Source organism: Saimiri boliviensis, chromosome 3 (genome assembly GCF_048565385.1).
Source record: "Saimiri boliviensis isolate mSaiBol1 chromosome 3, mSaiBol1.pri, whole genome shotgun sequence".
Classification (NCBI taxonomy): Eukaryota; Metazoa; Chordata; class Mammalia; order Primates; family Cebidae; genus Saimiri; species Saimiri boliviensis.
Genome location: NC_133451.1, coordinates 57,406,831 through 57,413,859, shown reverse-complemented (window position 1 = coordinate 57,413,859; position 7,029 = coordinate 57,406,831). Strand labels below are relative to the sequence as shown.

General features: G+C 35.9%; 1 pseudogene; it reads right to left on the bottom strand.

Annotated features, from left to right (window-relative positions):
• Positions 1-3,559: 3,559 nt before the first annotated feature.
• LOC101052262 (ubiquitin-conjugating enzyme E2 L3-like) lies at positions 3,560-4,338 on the bottom strand (annotated as a pseudogene).
• Positions 4,339-7,029: the final 2,691 nt, after the last annotated feature.

Genomic DNA, 7,029 nt, shown 5'->3' with positions numbered 1-7,029 from the left:
ACAAGTCAAGGAGAGAGTCCTCAAAAGAAACCAACCCTGTGGATAATTTGATCTTGAACTTCTAGCCTCCAGAAATGTGAGAAAAAATAATTTATGTTGATTAAGTTATGTAGTCTATGGTGCTTCAATATGGTATCCCTAGGAAAACTAGCACAATGCATATTTGTATTTTTCTGTAACTCCTAAACCAAGTATTACCTTACGGGTTATGTTACCATCTGGCCTTAGTCTGTCAATAACTAAGACTGAGTAATATATAAGAAACAAAGTTATTCCTCACATTTCTGGAGGCTGGGAGGTCTAAAATCAAGGCACAAGCATCTGGTGTTGGGTGAGGGCCTTCTTCCTGTATCTTCCCATGGTGGAAGGTGGAAGAGCAAAACCAGACAAACTGTCCAAATGTAGTAGAAGAGCAGAAGTGTGAGCCCACTCCCAGAAGACCATTTTTAGCAGCATTAATACATTCATGAGAATGAAGCCCTCATGACCTAAACAGCTCCCATTAGGCCCCACCTTTCAATACTGCTGTACTGGGATTAAGTTTTCAACACATGAATTTTGGGGGGCACATTCTGATTAAAGCACTAAATTATCCAAAGTAACCAAATGTTGTTTTTCAAATTAAAAATAAAAAGAACTCAAAAGCTAAAAATATTTATAAGCCCAAATCTACCAGATCAATATTTTGTTTTATTGACCATTTAAAGAAAATTGCTTATATTTTTACTCCACAACCATAGTATAATATATAAAAATAATAGAAAGAGTAGATATAACAGTGATTAGTGACAAATGTTTTGCCTCTTTTTTCCTTAGAAATAGTCCAAGTATGCAAAGATTAAATTATTACCTCAATAAAATATTAGCTTCTGGCTTTAAAGTTAAATAAAGTTCTAGAAATTAAAGTTAAGCAAATTAAGTATATATAATTGGTTATAACATAAGAATTTATAGGCTTAATCACTGTAGAAGTTATTCATTATTATGAATCTTTTTAGTTAAATACAATTGCATTGTTTTTCAATCTTAAGACAATTTGTAGAAACACTAATGATTCAACCCATAGAACTAATGTAAAATAAATTTTTGTGTGTGTGCTTTAGGTTCTGGGGTACATGTGCAGATCATACAGGATTGTTGCATAGGTACATACATGGCAAGGTGGTTTGATGCCTTCATCCCCCCTCACCTATACCTGATATTTCTCCCCTCATTATCCCTCCCCATCCTCCCCACCCTCCACTATTCCTCCTCTAGCCCCCACAACTGACTGCAGTGTGTGATGCTCCCCAACTGTGTCCATGTGTTCTGATTGTTCAACACCCGCCTATGCGTGAGAAAATGCAGTGTTTGGTTTTCTGTTCTTGTGTCAGTTTGCTGAGAATGATGGTTTTCAGATTCATCCATATCCCTGTGAAGGACACAAACTCATCATTTTCTATGGCTGTGTAGTATTCCATAGTGTATATGTGCCACATTTGCTTTATCCAGTGTAAACATTTTTGAAAGTTTAACATAGATTAAACTCAAAGCATGTAGTAACTAAAATATTGCACTAACATTTTTACATGGTGGCAAAACTAGGGAGAAAACAAGAAGCATTTATAACTAAAATTAAAATAATTAATCTTAAGAGTTATCTCTTGTTCTGGAATATCACATGAACTGCAAGAAAATATTATTTATATACCTTTATATTATTTCCAAAATTTAAAGACTCTTCAAATCTTGACAAAATCCCTAATTTTCTAACTTTTGCTAAGAACCAAAGCCGTTTTTTAAACTCACATTATGCTTTTTAAAATCTAAATTCGATTCTGCATTTATTTTGTGTGTAACATCTGTGTTTTCATGTACTGTGAGTTCAGCAGTTTAATAAAATATGCTGAATTTAGATTTCTTTGAGAGATAGTCTAGTGTATCTCACTTGAAAATTGCCAAAGATGATGTAATTTCATACATATATGTCAGGATTTTTAATTTTTACCTAAATAATTTTTCTATTTAAATTTTATAGCATTTAATATTAATAGTTTTGAGAAAACGCTTAATGCTTTTTTAAAGCTTAAACAATGAAGTCATTTAGTAATTTACTAGATATAAGTCATTCCAAGTTTAGTTAACTTAGTGATCCAAAGATGTCATCGGAAGCCAAGTGTCTTCCATGTTTCCAATTATACTATATCCAGCATATTGGCTTTTTTCTGTTTGTCTCCTTAGGGCACTTTACTGCTGTAGTTTTGTGTGTATATGTTGTTTTTAATTCAAAGATCGATTTTTATTTCTAAAAAAAAAAAAAAAAAAAAAAAAGGCAGTCAAAACAATTTAAGACACATTGAAAGGATATTACTGAGTGAGCTTCAAGTGGAGCCTGACTCTGAAAAGGCTGGGAAACCAAAAGAGAGGGAAGTCTATCTTGTTGCTGGGTTGGCTGGCTGCTCCAAGGACAAAGGAGCCAGCGGAGGTCCCGGAGACCCATGCTGGTTTCTAAATAGCCGAGTCTTGCCGATTCCAATTCCAATCTCCCACAGGATCATACTGTGCCAGGGGAGGGCTGTGGTGGGGCCGCGCATCCACGAGGTGGAGAGCGAGCCCCGTGGAGCATTCCGATGGAACTCGGTGACAGATGAGCTTGAAATTTCAAATGCACATTCTGGCTTTAGCGTTGCTTGCAAGGACCAGGAGATCTAACTGGCTGCAGGGAGGAGTGCCACTCTTTGTCTCTGGAATCTTTCTGGCCAAAGATTCACCGCATGCAATATGCACAGCATCTTCTTGGCTAGCAGGCCCTCCTTTCGGGGTCACCACAGACCTGTTGTTATTGGGTTTCCCTACACAGCCCAGGCCCGTCAGTCACGCACTCTGACATCGAGATGTGTCCACGTCGTTGACTATATTGCAGTAACAATAGCTGGATATTCACAGGAGCGCTGGTTTTCTTTACACGGATTTTTAGGGAACAGGCTGGAGGGGAGGGGTGTGGCTGTTTGCTTGTTTTTAAATTTTTTAAATGATGTTATAAACCGGGAGTCAGGAGAATTTAAAGCAACTTCCACATCGAGCAGCCCAAATAAGCAAGAGGGCAAGGTCCTCTTCTGGCCTGTGCGTAGGAGGCAGGGCCTGCGTCTGGGAAGTGAATGAATCAAACAGAAACTGAGTGCAAGAAGTGGAAGTGGCAAGGGCAGAGGAAGAAAGGAAACCACATTTTTATTTCCTTTGTTTTTAACCTTATGAACTAAACGGAGCTTGAAGATTTTGGATAACTTTGGACAAGAAAAGGAAAATTGACTTTTTGAAGCAGATTGAAGCAGTGATTTAAAAAAAAAAAAAATCCAGAATGAAAGCATCTTAAATTCCTCGTCTTTTCTTTATGTGTTACTAGATCACTTTTGACTGAGCAAACTGTGGAAAGCTACTAACTGCCCCACGTGAACTCAGGGGATGGCACGCATCAATTTTCCACAGAGACTTGCTTTGTGGGTGTCTGAATGTACTGCTCCCAGGCAAGGGCTCTGCTCACATTTGCTGGAATCAACTGTAGCACATTTTAGTTTACAACTCACTTTTGACTATATTGCTTGGTAACATAGTCAACATTCTTAACGAATTTTTCATGATCCTCAGAGTATTCTTCAGGCCAAAGGGGATGCTTGGTCTGGGGATGGTTCATCAGTGCTCTGAGAGACTGACTGGATTACTTAGTTGGTTTTGGTTGTTGGCTTCTAGTTTTCAGCACTAATTACTGGCATACAGACCTTCCCCTTTTCATCAATGTTCAGGTGATAGAACTTTGTTTTAAATGTGATCTCTGGTGGTTTGAAAGAATACTCTGTGGGAAAGTTGGTTTTGATCCTGAAGGCCCTATATTAGTTCATTCTTGCATTGCTATAAAGAAATACCTGAGACTGAGTAATTGATAAAGAAAAGAGAGTTAATTGGCTCATGGTTCCTCAGGCTGTACAGGAAGCATAGCTGCTTTTGATTTCGGGAGGTCTCAGGAAGCTTCCGATTATGGCAGAAGGCAAAGGCGGAGTAAGCACATCACATGGAGAGAACTGGAGGGGTGGGGAAGTACCATACACTTCTAAACGATCAGATCTCAGACTACATCTTCCAAGAACTCTCACCCACTATCTGGAGCACAGCACCAACGGGATGGTGCTAAACCTTTCATGAGGATTCTGCCTCCACATTCCAATCGCCACCCACCAGCCCCTACCTACAATATTGGGGATTACATTTCAACAGGAGATTTGGGTGGGGACAAATAGCCAAACTATATCAGGCCCCCTTATCATGTGGAGGCTTGTCCTTCATCCACCTCCTGCTGACCACCATCTTGGACCTCAACTGCTACAGTTCGACACCTCGTATCTTCATGCAACAAAACCCGGTTAGGAAGGGCTGATTATCACTGCTTATGTTTGTATTTTTAAAACTTTTTATTTTGAAATAACTGTAGATACAGGAAGTTGCAAAAAATAGTACAAAGAAGACTGGTGCAAGTGTAGTCTTCTCAGTTTTTCTCAATAGTTACATCTTATATAATTGCAGTACAATATTAAAACCAAGAAACTGACATTCAATACAATGTGTATGCATACTTTTATATTATCAGTTGTGTAGATTAAATTAATAACTTGGCTTTTTTTTTCACTCAGCATGCCCTTGAGATCTATCCAAGACGTCCAAGTTGTATGTATTAATAATTCTTTTTTTATTATTATTGCTGAGTAGTATTCAATGGTATATATGCATCACAGTTTGTTTTACCATTCATTTGTTGAAAGACATTTTGTTTTATTTTTGCAGTTTCTGGCCATTTCTTATAAAGCTGCTTTCAACAATCATGTATAGGTTTCCATGTGGACATGTTTCTCTACCTCCCACTCTACCTCCAGAATAAATTCTTAGGAGTGCTAGTGCTCAATTGTCTAGCAGTATGTATATGTTTAGTAGTTTTAAGAAACTGCCAAACTATTTTCCAGATTTCAAAGCCCTACCAGCATTTGGTATTATCACTATTTTGGTTCTTTCACAAGGTATGTAGTGATAACTCACTTTAGTTTACATGGCTGCAGGGGAACTGGATCTCACATACATTTCTGGTAGGACTAGGAAATCTGGAAATACAGATGTAATCCAAATGAGATATCACTACATTTTCCTTTTGGAAGAACTAAAATAGTGACAATACCAAATGACATTTTAGATTACATTTGTATTTTAACTGCTAGTGATGCTAAACATTTTTTCATGTGCTTTTCTGTCATCTTTAATCCACTTCAGTGACATGTTTCTTCATGTCTCTGCCCCTTTTCTAACTGTACTGGTTACTAGGGGGGAGGTTGTTTGTTAGTTTTACTGCTGAGTTTTGAGAGGTTCTTTTATATTCTAATAGAAATCTTTGTCAGATATGTAGTTTACAATTATTTTCTCTCTTTCTATAGCTTGTCTTTTAATTTTCTTATAAGGATCTTTCTCAGAGCAAATGTTTTCAATTTTGAGGAAGTCCAAATTATTGTTTTTTCCTTTTATGGTGGATATTTTTGGTGTCATGTCTAACAATATGTGACCAAGTCTAGGTTCCAAAGTTTTCTCCTGTTTTACCTTCTAAAAATATTACGGTTTTGAGTTACCTATTTTGAGTTGGTTTTTAAACAAAGTATGCGATGTGGATCAAGGTTTATTATTTTTGTCTATGGATATTTAATTGCTTTACTACCATTCATTGAAAAGAATATCCTTTCTTCTTTGAATTTCCTTTGTCAAAAATCAGATGTTTGCATTTGTGTTGGTCTATCTCTGGGTCTTAACTGCTTTTAACTAAATTATTAGAGTTGGTCATATTAATTTTTTCACTGGTTTTGCTATCCTGGTGTCAGTTTTTAATGCCTGTATTTCATTCAGACAACCCTTAGAGATTATCAAAATTACAAAATATAAAATTATTTTTTGATGTAACATGTTTTACAACAATAAAAAGCACATATGAGTATTTGAACTTATGTTAAATGTTTATTTAAACATTTCTTCTCTATGTTTATTTAAACATTTCTTCTCTGATCACTCTCACATCTTTTTCATCAAAAAACGTTAGAGATTATATTCTACAACATTACATTATACTTACAACATAAAAGTTCAATTCTCTAATTAGATGAAATATTCAAAACAGTGATTGGGAAAGCTCTCCTATTCTACTGGAATGACATGATATCATTTGGAACATCATGTAATTAAATACTAGAAATGAGCTATTGTTGAAATGAGAACACTGTCTAAATGAATAATCTTTACTTACACAATTCTTTGCAATGTTTAAAAACTGGCCAGAAAATTTTGGTCTTGCAAAAAAGATCTGAAATGTAATTATTTTCCTATTTAATTCCCGATAAAGAATGAACCTAAGAAGAAAGAGAAATTGTTTCACTGATGTTCAACATAGGGCAACTTTAACTGAATTACTCCAGGGAAACAACAGCCAGTTCCATTAAAATCATCAAGTTTTATCTCCATTCCCCAGCAATTTATAAAATAAACTATCTAAGTCTCTACAGAAACAAAGTAGATAGAAGCCAGATGACTAAGCACTGGCCTTCTGTTTTTCAAACACGTTCCCCGAACCTATGGTGTAACTGATGCTCAGGCTTAGGACTGGTCTTTTTCAGCTTTCTTCATTTCACTTCATTAAAAACAGTTCAGATTAAACACATATGCATGAAACTCAGCAAATGGAAAGAAAGCATCTGACTCTCAGTTTGAGTCAGTACAAAACTCCATTAGTAGCATATAAAACATAAGTGATTTTACATGAATTCGTTATCTTTTATGTCAAGATTAGAAAAATAAAGCAGACCAGTTTTTTGAATTATTGCCATATTCACTCTTCTCAAATCACCTTGAATTCTTGCAAGCTCCAAGATAACTCCTGTAAGCCATTTTTTAATATTATAATGCATATAATACAAAATTAAAGCGTTTATTTAATTGAGAGCTCATTTTGTTCAATATTTTCCAGCTGAAGAA